Source organism: Ostrea edulis, chromosome 9 (assembly GCF_947568905.1).
Source record: "Ostrea edulis chromosome 9, xbOstEdul1.1, whole genome shotgun sequence".
Taxonomy (NCBI): domain Eukaryota; kingdom Metazoa; phylum Mollusca; class Bivalvia; order Ostreida; family Ostreidae; genus Ostrea; species Ostrea edulis.
The window spans coordinates 45,145,811-45,161,058 of NC_079172.1; the positions used below are offsets into that span (position 1 = coordinate 45,145,811).

The following is a 15,248-nucleotide window of genomic DNA, read 5'->3' on the forward strand; positions in this document are numbered from 1 at the left end:
ATTCCTTCTATTATAGCTACCTTTTACAGAATACCATGATCTATAAAGAATAATAATACCGAATACAAAGGAAACCAGATTCGGCTTACAGCGACCTAATGGAAGGGATGTTTTAGTGACCGCGAATCCAGTTATATTCCACTAAAAATTCGGTCATTATGTTTCAATTTTAAACTGATAAGACGATTGGAAGACAGACACATGTGTGTAAGAAAACGATTTAAACTTCAGTGTGGTATTTATATGTATCACTACAACATATAAGATCAACAACATATTCGACCAACATCTTACTCGGACGTTCTTTAGTTTCTTAAGCGATAGTATAATATATACAACTAGAAAACTAACAAGTCAGAAAGGGCCTCGCGATAAATCTGAAAATCTAAATGGGTCTTCCTCAGCCGTAACAAATTATTATGTGTAAAATTTATGAAAATATTCGCAAGGAAACTAAAGTCATCGCGTTTGATAGAAAGTGCTGACGGATGATCAAGAGATGAGCATACACACAAAGTCCTTTAAATTCTATGAAAATCTCAAGTCATTGTGTGCCATAGTAAGTGTATTATCGTATTATAAAATCAAGTTCCATAACTCTGTACAGACATAGCCATCAAAAGGGTGTCGTCCTCTGCCTAATCTAAGTATCATGTATAAAATTATGAAAATCTTCCCAACGAAACTAAAATTATCGCGCACCATAGAAAGTGCTGAAGAACGGACAGAGTGATTACAGGAGGACACCCGCTATATGGCGGGAACAATAGAGTTCATCAAATAAGGCTACCTTATCTTAGAAGGACTTGGAATATAGATTACGTTAATGTATCATGCTAAAGCACGTAACCACCCAGTCGAAGTCGATTTGGGATTTTTAAAATCAGTATTTACCCAAGACGAATTTGCCAAAAATCTTCTATCATACTTACATGTGTATAACATTGCTAATTTTAAATTTCTGTTTGTTTTATAAAATATTCTGGAATTTCAAATATGAATATGTCCCTCAGTAAGTTTGCAAAACGTAGACTAACTTCTAAAATGATGTCTGTTGGATGATGATGGATTTTGCAAACCTTCCACAATTCCTTTGAAAAGACATCAATGTACCTTTACCGAAGCAACACGCAGACCTAAGTCAAAGGCATCATCTATACACCTAACCAAAATGACAGGGCATTCAGAGTTCGATCGAGAGCCACTTACAAGTTCGTATACTTTTTTCTCCGGGATCTCAGCCCTTGATAATACAGACCGGAAATCTGCAAACGGAACCCGTGCTGTTATTAAGGTGAATTAAATGTGATTATATCCTTTCTATAGCCAAACAGCTACAAAGTGTAATTATTTTTCATTACTGGTGCCACAGTGAGGACTAGACTAGTTACTTTGCTATAACAATTACATCAACAGATATATATAACTGATAATGTCCTTCACTACTGATCGATTCATGTGAAATGTAGATTTTAAAAAGTATGCGTTTTCAACGTAAACTGACAACGGTGAACGTGTATATATAATTTAGTCATCTTTGATTGTAAAGTAACTAAGTGGATACCAACGTCCATATTGAGGGAATTTTAGTTGTACATTGCGTCAAAGAAATGGACCTTTTTGGTTTTTGGATGAATTAAGGTTTGCAAAACTCTTAACTAGGATCCTTGGTTCTAGTTCATACTTCAATGTCCATTCTACAATGAACTGAGATCAAAATATACAAAAAGATATTATCATAAAAGGCCCAATATCTTCAAACTGGTTCATTTACTAAGTGTTCAAAATGTCAGGGAATTGGTTGATTTTGGTAAATACTTGTATTTAACATGCTTAAAAAGAGATGCTTAATTTAGCTTTTGTTATATTTATGTATACTCCCCTGTGTGATGTTTGTATATATCATATTTATAATTATTCTGTTTCTGATGAGCCGTTTGGCTCAAGGATGATAAAGATTGATTGATTGAATATTGTTTTAGTCCCTCTCGAGAATCTTTCACTCATATGGAGACGTCACCACTGCCTGTGAAGGGTTGCATTTGGGTCTATGCTCGGCGCTTATGGCCATTGAACAGGGAGGGACCTTTATCGTGCCACATCTGCTGTGACACGGGACTTCGGTTTTTGCGGTCTCATCCGAAGGACCGCCCCATTTAGTCGCCTCTTACAACAAGCAAGGGGGTACTGATGACCTATTCTAACCCGGATCCCCACGGGATAGGATAATAAAAAACTTGAACTAGACATTAAGAAGAAAGTAAAGCAAGCCACTTTGTGTTTTAATGACCTTTAATTAAGATAAGGATTATAGCCAATTTATTCCTCTTCATAAATTACTTAATAAGTCATTGCTAAGTAGACTTAACGGTTGCATTCCAATTGGTCCACTGATGAGGAAATGATCTTCTATAGGATCGTCGTTCAGATTTTGATAATTTATGACATAGTTAAATGAAATAATTTTTAGATATTATGTATTCGCAGACTTGCATATACTTTATATTTCTCGATATTAAGAATTAAAGTATATGCTAAAATGAAACAATCTATCAATTTCACGTTACCATAGTTATAATCGTCAAACGGACGATATCCCCTGAAATATGTCTGTCCCTGAAGCCGCTCTGATGTGGCATTCAATTCCGTTGTCTGAAATCGACGTGCAAAGCGTGCAAGCCGGAAGAAACGAACAGTGGACAATAGCGAAATCCAAAGAGATGATAAATTTCTCACTCCTGTCAGTGACAATATAGGAGACAATGTTCTTTGTAAAATTATTTCTTACTACAGCACAATATAATACAAAGATCAAATCGATTTTCCTATCAACATGTGCTGGGGGGGGGGGGGGGGGAATCAAGGTATCACCTTAGGAATCTGAGTACACTTACACATTTGAACGACATTTTAGTATACTAAGCAGGAAAACAAATATTACTGAAAAACTTACTGATCCCGATGAACTACTTTTCACACATGTGTGTATGACATTGAGTAGTAGCTTTGTATATTCCTAGTTCTCAGTTAATAAGAATAAAGAAATCACCATTACATAAGATGTTCAATGTCCCTTTTTCAAGAAATTTGCGCACTTTTCTCTCATGCGATAATTCAATTGAGTTTTAGGAATATAACTCTGAGAATTACATTCTGATTACCCCCATTTCAGAAGCAGGTTATATGTACAGTCATTAATCCTAGAGGGGCAATAAAGAATGAAAGAAAAAATCGTCAAAAAAAAAAAACACTTTCAGAAACATGGTCATTTGAATACTGCTCTTGTGCTAGAAGGCAATATACAGGGCATGCAAACTAAGCGACGAGTTTGGAAACAATACGATTTGCATTATATTGAATTGGCGAGATAGGGTTATAAATTTTTTCCTGAGTTAATACTAATGATTCAATAAAGCACGACTCAAAGCAATTTCTATCAATCCTGATTGATTATTCATTAATTTCGTAGTTACTGTCCCCATTCGACCTCTCCAAATTCACAGTATTGCATCGGTTTTAATGAACGAATAACTTAAACAAAACAAGGATCTCAGCAAGCGTTCACAGTCCACTTGAATGCGATACTCTCTCCTAAACAGAGTAATTAAAGACATTTCAACGTAAATAGCGGAGATCTCCATTGGGACGTGGGTTCTCTGTGGCAGACGGTGAAAGCAGGGAACCAGTCGGCAAATGAAGAACAGTAGCGATGTAATGTAGAGGAAACTTGATTTCCAATAAAACGTAAGAGAGGCTGTTATTCGTATATTCTCCGCTCTAATTTGCTATCCAATTTAAAATCGTGTTATTAACATTTCGGAGGATCTTGAACTTCTACTCGTATTAATATTTTCTCTGTTACAATTTAAACCCTTGTGACAACACATTTTGATATCATTAAAATTGCAACGCTTAATGATTTAGCGTTACGCTTGTATGCCAATAACAACGCTCAATGATTTAGCGTCACGCTTGTATGCCAATAGCAACGCTTAATGATTCGGCGTTACGCTTGTATGCCAATAGCAACGCTTAATGATTCAGCATTACGCTTGTATGCCAATAGCAACGCTCAATGGTTTAGCGTTACGCCTGTATGACAACAGCGATGCCGAATGATTTACAGTGCTAGCGTATATGACAATAGTGACGTTTAATGATTTATGAGAGTTACGTTTGGATGACAATAGCAACGCCCAAGCTTTACGCTTGAATGGCAATAGCGATGCTTATAAATTATTTAGTGTTACATGTAACTGATATGACAATAGCAACTCTTAATGATTTAATTAGCGTGACGTGGTTTGGATGTAAATAGCAACACTCAATGATGTAGCTTTACGTTTGTATGACAATTGCAATGCTTAATGATTTAGTGTTAGTTTAGGTGATGATAGCAACACTGAACGTTAATTAAGTGCGTATGGTAATAGCAACGCTTAATGATTTTCACGTTACATTCGGAAGACAATAGCAACGATTCGTGATTTAGCGTTACACTCCTATAATATTAGTAAAGCCTAATGATACGATTCCAACAATGTTGAAATTGTGATCATTGGTGATAGTTCTTATCATGCAGCGGTGTGATATAATTTATACCAGTTGCTACGACTTTTAAACGTTTGTTCTGAACACTAGTATAGTGATATTTTCACAATCCTGCATTACAAATAGCAATATCCCATGCAAATCGTGTTTATATTCATTTTGGGTGATATTGTTTTAGCACCATTATCAATATAAGATGCGTCACAGACCACCAAAAAACTGAAAATAAGCAAATTTGAAAACTAAACTGAAACTCAACAGCTGCAAGAGAAGTTACAACTTGTCAAATACTTTCGACAATGTTCTGAGAATCAATTGTTCTATTCTTTACATTTGGTCCAATAATAACACTTTCAATCTTCGCTCTATCATATATTCAAAGATTAACTACATCTTGTCACGTCTGTACGCAGTAACACCAACACACGAGAGAATTTTATTGGCAACCTTGAAGACTGCTATATAGCTGTTTACATCCTCCCTAACATTTCCGTGGCATTAATTCTTCTATAGAATATCATAACCTGATAATTCAACATGGCTAGACTTGTGCTCCAATAACCTATCAAGTAGTCTATAAAATTGGCAACAGAAATATATATACATCTTCATATGATATGAGTCTGAGAAATCACGAATTTGATATACTGATGATTACTGGGATAAGTATTTTAAAGGCCTTGGAGGTATCGGATGGATACAGCCCTGTTAAAATCATTCTTCCTATTTGTGGTCATTGCTTTCGCAGATAAACACCTGCAGAGAATTTTAAAATTTTTAGACTTCCATTAGTGATTATCCCAATCCACTAAAACACATCTAGATTTCATCGCACACATGAAGTAAATATCTAATGTATATTTACATAAATTATATTTAAAATCTGTCGACAGAAAATCGTGCTTTGATTTATTTCATTCGAAAGAAAGTCTAAAGTTTTGCTATAAATATTCAATCTGGCCTGTCAAATTTTGTGGTTTTATCTTAGATGTTTATGAAGGTTAGAATGTCAATAATTTCGATTTACATATATTGATTATGCCCAAGGAAAATAGCTTTTTGAAGTAAATAGGTTGTCAGATTAAGAAATAGGTAGCAAAATTGTTATAACGAGCTTAAACGGTTTAAACCACGCAATTGCACAATTATGACAGTTATAAATCTTACACACTGACAATACAGGCAATCATCGACACACATTATAATTCGGCTGAACCTAAGGTTTTTGATTTGATAGATAGTGAAATATGAAACATTGTCAATACAAATTATATTACATGTTTCCACGAATTCCAAATTACGCAGCTGCCTAACTGGATTAGTTTGGAGATAAACTTTAGCCGATTCTTATAGAAATACATCGTCAGATAGCCAGGATAATTTTGCTAATTATTTGTTATGGAAATTCATTTGTTAGATAATTAATCTAATTTTGATAATCAAGTCACACGATTTATAAACACAAATTACACACACTGTCAATCGCCGATACATGTGTAAAATCATGCCATGGGCTATGTTTCCACTTCTTATTTGTCAAAATCGAAAACTGATCTCATGCATAATTAAACATTCGTTCCTTCGGTAAAAAAAGCTACTTGAAAAGTTTACTTTGTACGTTATGTAATCTACAGGCGTTTAAAAACTGCCATTTTCGTATGAATTTGTTATGAATCACAGTAGAACCGTGGGAATGTACACAGTAAACGGGTTTATAAAAAGGACTGTGATTAACAACCGTGTCCCAGAAAGCCCGAAATATGGGGCAATTATGTCTGGGGCTTAAAATAGCTCCCCTCACTCGGAATGTATTTTGTTACAGTATCTAAAGCAAAAGTAAAAATGATATGAATACGTAAACTAATTCAACCATTCCACAAATATATCTGTATGCAGTATATGTTTAAAGAATACTTACAATTTATATGATGTATGCCATCAATGTGGAACGTTAATTCAAGGTCTCTTTGTCAGTTACTGTAGCCTGTTGTCCACTCAGAGTACTTCCTTAATCAAGTTAATAGGCCATGGATTAATACCCTGTTAGGTCATTTCGCCCAGAAAGCTTTCCTGTCCATTTTATCGGCAAAAACCTGTAAAATAGGAATGTATCACGCCGAGTGTCTTCTGTAGAAAAGGAAACATTTATAATCGATCTTTGTCTATTTATCGTCAATGTCAGACTCCGAGTCGAGTGACCAGTTTTTGATGAGGGGAGAGATATTTGAAGGTGTAAAATATTTGTTATCTAGGGGTATGGATGATTAAACCTAGACTTGTATGTAGCTTTGTAGTGCGCCAGTAGATTAATTTGTCGGAAGACGTTTTATGAATAAAATTGTACTATACAATGTAACTACGTATATCTTGAATTTCTTGCATTTTAATTGCATTGAAGATGAAATAGAGTAATATCACATTTAAATCATGCTAGAAAGTTTCGTTTGCTTACCGATGTGTATCGTTGATGAACTAAAATGGACTGCGTTTTAATAATCCAATGCAAACAACACTTAAACTTCAATATACAGATATAATTCTCCCAGTATATACTCGAATACTTGTAAACAAACAATCAACAGCGAAACAGGCAAAACATTGACGGGATTTTTATTGAAAGAGATACTAAGTAAGGTCCATATAGCAACCCTTTCACGCTGACAAGCACCAGCAGACGACCGATGAATTTACAGCCAATCAAAAATGAGGGTTGTCACAATGAAAACAGCAAATGTAAGGTGAAGTGGAAAAAATTACTGAGCCATGAAAATCCAGACAAGGATAATTGAATTTGGGGAAACAGGTACAATGAATACATATATGTCATTACAAGAACTAGTTTGATGTCTATTTAATGAATACTTGTACAAAGAGAGAGGGTTGGGTGGTTTGTCCTTAAGAAATGTTAAAAGCTTGTTTTCTTTTTAGTGGAAAGTTCATAAAACGCACACAAGATCTGATAACACTTGAAATTGTCGTTTTTACTCGTCTTCACTTTTAAAGTACCTATCTTCCATCAAGATGTAACAACATTTTTCCTACCCGGTAAAAAACGTTCCTGGTGAAGATCTCTCAAAATGTATCATGATGGCAATAAATTAAAAACCGAAAATTCTACCAAAATTTAAGTTGAAATTCGCATGAATTGAGAATGGGATTACAGATTATTGGATATAGTTTCCTATGAGCATACACAATCTGATACCGTATTTTTAAATTGAAGGGAATAGGTCATAATTTTTAAACAAATATGTCGCTATCTTTGACTTACGGTCATGGCCCGTAATTTGAAAATAACCAAATATTGACAACCACACACCATAAATCTGTTTGAAGTTTTATTAGCATTGCTCAAAGTTTGAAATATTTTGACAACGTCTAAAATTGACAATTCTCATTTCACAATTCAACGAACAACGGGCATATTCAAATTCAAATACAAAATACACTCGTTTAATATTTACGAAATGAATATGATTGAATTTTCTCCAATATCCTGAAATAAAAAAAGCATGCACATAAAAGTAAGTAGTATATGCCTTTTTGCAATTTTGATTTTTTTTTTTCGATTTAGTACAGATTATAAATAAATTTCATTTTTGAAAATGTACGATGGTATTTTCCAAAATGAAGTTAATTTTTCATATTTCATTCTACTTTCATTCTGTCGGAATTAAGATAGACGTATTACACATATATTTATCTGTATTCATACGCTCATTTTTCACAACTGCAACGCATTCATGAGGAAATAATTTGTAGAGATACATGTATCAAAGGTAAAAACATTAAAAATGTAAATATTACGAAATATCTATATCGATAATTTTAAACATTCTTTTTTATTATGTGTATGTGATTGATTTGGGGGGTTAAGGAACTCTAGATCAGCATAAGTTTAGTTGCTAAATTTTACGGAGAAAACGGTAATTATATTTATCTAGCTTACGATTATAAATTATGAAGGACAATCCTAGGAGGTGTCGGTTTCGACGCAAACCAAATGTTAGAATGTTTTTACCATTCATATGGCTTCAAAAATCAGATATCTTCAAACTCCATCAAGTTGACCTTAATAACAGATAGATACATTAAGCATGTGTGTACATGAAAAATAAGAAAGAAGTCTTTTTTCAGAAATTTCTTGTCATCAACATGTAACAATATACAGTATATGTAAGAACAGAACGAAAACTATCAATTTTGAAATGATTTTATTACAGGTACTTTAGTACTGGAGTCTGTGCATTCTAGCCGATGCTTTAGAGATTCATTTAGATCTTATTCCTCAGTGATTTATTCTTCTGTAAAAGAAAGAACACCCCTATGTTTTCATACTGTGAAACTGCGCAAAATCAGCGTGAAAGTGTACCTTCTTGATATCATCCTTATCACGCGCTCTTTACATCTTGAAACTGAAAACGATCCATTATGCAATTTTAAAAATGACTGTGCGTATTCCATATTCAGCTTTTGATAAATAATTAACATGAAATGTCCAGTGTTTGGAAAACCATGTCAATGTTACCAAAACTAGAATCTTATCAGAGACACGAAAAACTCAAACTGATCATATTTAACGCAGACCATCTGAATACCCCACAATCATACCTTCATATGTTACCAAAACTAGAATCTTATCAGAGACACGAAAAACTCAAACTGATCATATTTAACGCAGACCATCTGAACACCCCACAATCATACCTTCATATGAGATTCCAATCTATGACAACCAAAATAACCAATGGCTTACATAAATTGTCTGGTGTATTTCAGCCATCAAAATACCCCCAGGTTTACACTAAATTACGCCTTGTCAACCGACTACACGCCTCCCCTGATGAAGAACAAAAATGGCCAGAGAGTAAAAGCTACCGGTACCCATTATCATCATGCCTGGAAGACTGGGCTATAAGTGGAAGTCTCTAGAATTTCTAATTTGACGTAATTACATGTGCTTTCTATTGGTTTGTTGTGAATAAATCCCCATCAGTCAGGGACTGGACGGGTAGCCTAGGTGTCCTTGTGAATGTTTTCCCAAAGTTGCCGGAGAATGGTCCTCTCCATTACGATACACAAAACGAGAACGAAGCCGGGCTTTTATGTCGTGATAACACTCCAGGCTACAACCTTTGTTGTAGAGAAATCTTTTAATGAATTTTGAAATTCAAAATCGCATTTAAGTTAATGGATTCATGACAAGTAGAATTAATGATTGACAATGCGACATTCTGCATTGTATTCAGATATGACTTCTATTTTCTCACTATCAGTAACATAAGGCAGCGCTCTTTACAGAAATCAACATGCGGTCCATTTAAAGGAGAGTGACCGCTTACATACCATCAACCACGCCCGTGATATCATATCTAAAGATTCTTCGTAAGATCATATTTCACAGTGGTATATTTTAGGCCGTTTTAAAGGAATTTGAACCTAATATTTTAATTTAGACAATAGATGTTTCTCACACCCGTCTTACCCAGATCCATTCTGTTTAGATTTCACGTATCGTCCACTCAGTTATTTAACAAAACCTATTCCAGCTCAATATATGCAATGTACAGTATAATTATATTTAGATTGTCCTCTCATAAGCTGGAAATCGAAAGAGGTAGATAATGTCGATATACAGGTACCTGAGTGTAACAGAACGTGTAAATTGTGTACAAATAGATACATGTATATTGAAGACAATATCACTTTATATTTATTTGTCTTTTATATGAAAAACTAAAAAAAATTATACATTCATAAGTATCATTATGGAAACCCGTCAATGCATAAATTATCACAGCTGTACTCAAATAAAAATACAAGTGTTTTGTGTGATTTTGGAAAAAAATTATATAAAGTTTCTGAACTGAACTCAGAGGCCACAACATAAAAGGTTTATATACTCAACATTTCAAGAAACATGTTCTTTATATTATTTGAGACACTAGCTGCAGAACTGTAGCTCTCTGAAAAAATATTTTGACATAACAGAGAGCTACAGAGCCACCCCTTATAAAAACCTTCGATTTACGGCGCACAAAAAGCTGCGCACGGTTGAGGCCTTATATCGTTGTATTCTTGAGTTACTGTCTCATAAATTTAATATCAAAAAATTCTTAACATATTTTCCTACTATACTTGTGTCTAAACATACCTTCAAATATTCATTAAAGCCCCACACGACCTGAAAACTCCCAGCTTCAAATGATTTCGTTTGTTGACGTAGCCATGTTAGGTAGCCGGTCAATTCGAATCCTGATTAATTTCCATACTTGCACAATAACGTCTAGATGTGAACTAATATCCCCACAAATATTTTAGCTAAATATTTTAAATCATATATCATCCCAGTGCCTTTAAATAATAATTATTCAAATAGCTAAACTCACGACAATGCGGCTTTCATTAGTCTGGTCCGGTCTCCATCCCTGTCACACGAGTGTTAAGGACTTTAGTAGCATTTTCATGAATCAAGAGCTTATTTTACCTTTAGAAAAACTTTATTTTTTAATTTCTATAAATTATTGGTATTGATAATAAATGAAGAGCGAATACATAACATATAACGAATTTTATGAATATATACCAAAAACAACAGGGTACGAACTGACCCGGCTACCTAACATGGCTACGTCAACAAACGAAATCATTTGAAGCTGGGAGTTTTAATGAATATTTGAAGGTATGTTTAGACACAAGTATAGTAGGAAAATATGTTAAGAATTTTTTGATATTAAATTTATGAGACAGTAACTCAAGAATACAACGATATAAGGCCTCAACCGTGCGCAGCTTTTTGTGCGCCGTAAATCGAAGGTTTTTATAAGGGGTGGCTCTGTAGCTCTCTGTTATGTCAAAATATTTTTTCAGAGAGCTACAGTTCTGCAGCTATTGAGACACATGCTCTATTTTGTGTTTACAAGTTATTGTCTTTCTCATTTGTGTTAGTTATTATTGTAATACATGTTCTTTGTAACCTATAAGCAGTACTGCTTTTGGAAATAAACAGTACAATACGGGATCATAAGGTCATACGCGCCGTTTCTCAATAACATATAAATTTTCGTTACATTTCAGGTACAATTCACTTGCAATCTGCCTTCTTTCTACAAAATTAAAAAATGGACTTGAGGTATATCACCATGCAGGTTTAAAAGTTTTAAAGGAAAGATATTTTGATACAGAATTTAGTTCCGGGCAAGCAAAAATTAATGTAGATCAACTCCTATGTATTACATAATGTTGTGTATATGGATTGATTGATTGTTTTACGTCCCGGCGAGAATTGTTTGCTCATGTTTGACGTCACCAGCTGTAGGTGAAGTACCACGAATGTAGACCTTTGCTAAAGCGCTCAGGGCCGTGGTGAGGGTTATATAGCGTTCCAACGCCTGCCGCGACACGGGACCTCCATTTTGTAAAGGTCATTATCCGAAAGACCCGTAATTCTCATTTCTACATTCCGAGCGTTTGGCGAAGGAGCAATCACTACCTAGTTTTAACCTTTTAGGTTTAAAGCGTCCATGGCACGAGCGGGACTTGAACTCATGGATATACATGTATATTACTATAAGTTATTGTTGCAAAGGAGGGGAGAAAAACCATTGGATTAATCGGGGATCAAACCCGGGACTGTTGCATTTATTTGTTATATACGTTAGGTGATCTAACCACTGAGCTAACCAAGCCGATATACAAATTATGGTATTTCTAACCCTTTTACGGGAATCATACGATAACGGACTCTTCATATCAAAGAGATAAAAATAACCCTGAATGTGAGATACGTTGCGTATGACCTCCACGATGAATAATCTGATATGGACGGAAAGTTGAGGATATGTATAATAATATTTTGAAATTGAATACTGTCAAATGTACTTTATTTAGTAAAAAAAAATTGCAGTTTTAGTACAAAGTAATCTGAAAAATTAAAACCCTGCACAACTCGAACCCATACCGTCTGCCTGTTAAACAATTCGGCTACCCAGCTATTGACAGTTAGATTTAGAAGGATTGTATAAGTATTGCTGATATTTTAATTTTAATTTATGTTTCAAAAGAAAGTCAGCCATTGTTATGAGGTGTTATTCCTCCTTAATATAAACCACCATGATAACTTGTCAGAGAAACTACATCACCAATCGAACCATTCCCTAATGAATTACTACAATTTATCTAACATGAGTATCAAATTTCTTGGATTATAAAAACAAAACAAGTTACCCTCCAAACCTCGCTGTCCTTCCTTTATCAGCAAATCCTGTACTTCGTTGATCACTCGAATTCTTTGTCTGATACAATCATGAAATGAAAAAAAAAGTATTGGGATTCAACTGAGGGGGAGGGTGGATGGAACCACAGTATATGTACACGTTTATAAGCTAGTTTGCGCTATATCACTAAAATCAAAACAACACGTACATGTATATATCATTAGGTTCCTACGAAGTCTCAACATTTCGGTAAGAATGCACAGTGCAAATTTCGTAAATGTACAGATATGTTTAACTTTGATATACTTATCATAAAAAAAGATACCCCCCCCTCCCCTAAAAGTTAAAATGAATTCTGAAATGAAGTGTTTCTGCACGTATATGTGAGTCACATATTTAAGCAGATCAATTAAAAAGTATGTGTACATACTGATTCGCTTACCTTTGACTGTCATAATATCACTATTCCAATGCACGTGTATCTGCACCGACTGTTCCAATTTCTGTTTACTATTTTATCGCCTCTTTAAGCATAACAAGATAATGATTTATTTTTTTTTTTAAAATATTACAAATTTTTATACATTTTGTTGAGTCATGACCAAAGATCAACGTTCGCTGGGGATTATATACTTTATGTATGACTAAAACGGCGTGCAATTCTATCCATGTGAATACCAAAGAGAAATATTTTAAAACATGGTATACTCCCCTATTGGTAACATGAATATAGAAAGCTGAAAGTCAGTGAACAATCCCCCTACACGTGATAGAATGTTCTACAGTCACTCTGTAAGGTGAAATAAAAGTAAAGAACAAGACTGCAAAAACAACTGGCAAAACAGTCTTACAAAACAAGAACCGGGGCTGTCTTTAACCAAAACCTAAGAAAGCAGGGGGGAATGAGTTTGAAAGAGATTTTATGAGTTTCGGACGGGAGAAAAGTCCGATTTTATTGATTTTGTTTAAGCTTTTACATGAACGGATGAGATAATCTTATTAGTTGATAATCGTTCATGCCCCTTAAAGTCGACCTTTGAAATGTTTAATTCAAAGACAACAAAATAATTGTACGTACGCGATACCCGAACTGACCTAGACATTATGGTGTCGTGTTTGGCTGTCCCTTTTATTAGATTATTCTCAAAATTTTGTCTAAATTCAACAGATACCGGTATTACTTACCTTAAAGATATTTTCATTACAAAGAGAGATCAATTGATGTAAAAAAAAATTTTTTTAAAGGCATTGCATCTTTAAAATAGATGAAAAGGTCTGTTTGACAAATATATGTGTCTATTTTCGGTAGAGAAACATATATTTTGAATTTCAATAGTAAGAGATATTTTAGGTGTATTTGGTGAAGATGTATCTTCAGTTTATTTGGTGAAGAGATATCTTCAGCGAGACTGTGATACCTACTACACTTTCCTGAATTTAAACCCTCGCAACAAACTACAGAGTGGGATAAAATGCATGTAACTTCCGGGTTTGTTGGTGTTTTCCATTTTTAGCTTTGTCTTTTATGTTAATATGATACCTTGTATAGATACTTGGTCTTGATTTCAATAGGTTTTGTAAGGATATTACGTTCATCTTACGACTTGTCGCGAGGGAATGCCGCTCGGCAGAGCTCTTGTTCGTTTTGCATAACTGTGAGAGCGCCACCTACAGTCACCAATGCGGTCTGTACTTTAGTCAGATTGGAAAAAGCATTGTATGCTTTATAAGACCAATACAATTATTGCCATTGTCTTATCTGCATGTTCAACACTCATCTGAATCTCCTCCACACGTCCGCGATAAGTCACGGACTGTAAATATTTTATAATCTTTTCTTATAAAAATATCGGCAAAACACAAAAGGGAGAAATAGTGCAAGCATAAACCATCTTTAAGAGACCAAGTCCTGACAGAGTCTGAGATCTGGAATGGGTTCTGATCAATTCCTTTCAGGCATTGATGTCATTAACAGATTCTAACGTGCAGAAGAATTGAAAGCACGTATCAATCGGTACTTAGGGGGGAAATCAATGTTTATATCTCCTCCGTTGTTTACTTCAATAGATACCAGTAGTAAACCACCCATAGTCGCTACAGTGACTATACATATTTTTGGCATGAGTTCTGCGACAAGATTTCAGACTGTCTGGTGCGTCTGTTCAAAGTCCTGTTTACATCATCTTCTATTATATATTAATATCAACACTTGGAAGTTCACGATATACATATATACGAATGGTATGGCCTATCAAATGTCGTGGAGACGTTGTATTCGTTACAAAACCTCCTACCCCATCTTTGACACTTTTTGTATATACATTTGCCAAATTATCTGCTCTTATAACTTTAGGGTTTTACTAGTCATAATATTGTATTTATGATTTCTTATATTGTGGATTGTGGCATTTTTGTAATGTTTTATTAGTCACAATTCCTTAGCATGGATTGTAGTACTGTGTTTTTAGTTTGTTATAATTT

General features: G+C 34.5%; 1 protein-coding gene across 5 annotated transcripts in view; it reads right to left on the minus strand.

Annotated features, from left to right (window-relative positions):
• LOC125658946 (cadherin-7-like) overlaps positions 1–13,271 on the minus strand; it is a 36,686-nt gene extending 23,415 nt beyond the window's left edge. For 2 of the 5 annotated variants that reach the window (XM_048890416.2, XM_048890417.2), the window contains exons 1-2: positions 7,004–7,226; positions 6,470–6,644 (exon numbers count right to left, since the gene is read on the minus strand). The gene's annotated coding sequence lies outside the window, so the exon portion shown is untranslated. Of the gene's footprint in view, positions 1–6,469; positions 6,645–7,003; positions 7,241–12,777; positions 12,846–13,209 lie in introns of those variants that run through there. The other 3 variants (XM_056149344.1, XM_056149343.1, XM_056149342.1) reach the window with 3 other exon arrangements.
• Positions 13,272–15,248: the final 1,977 nt, after the last annotated feature.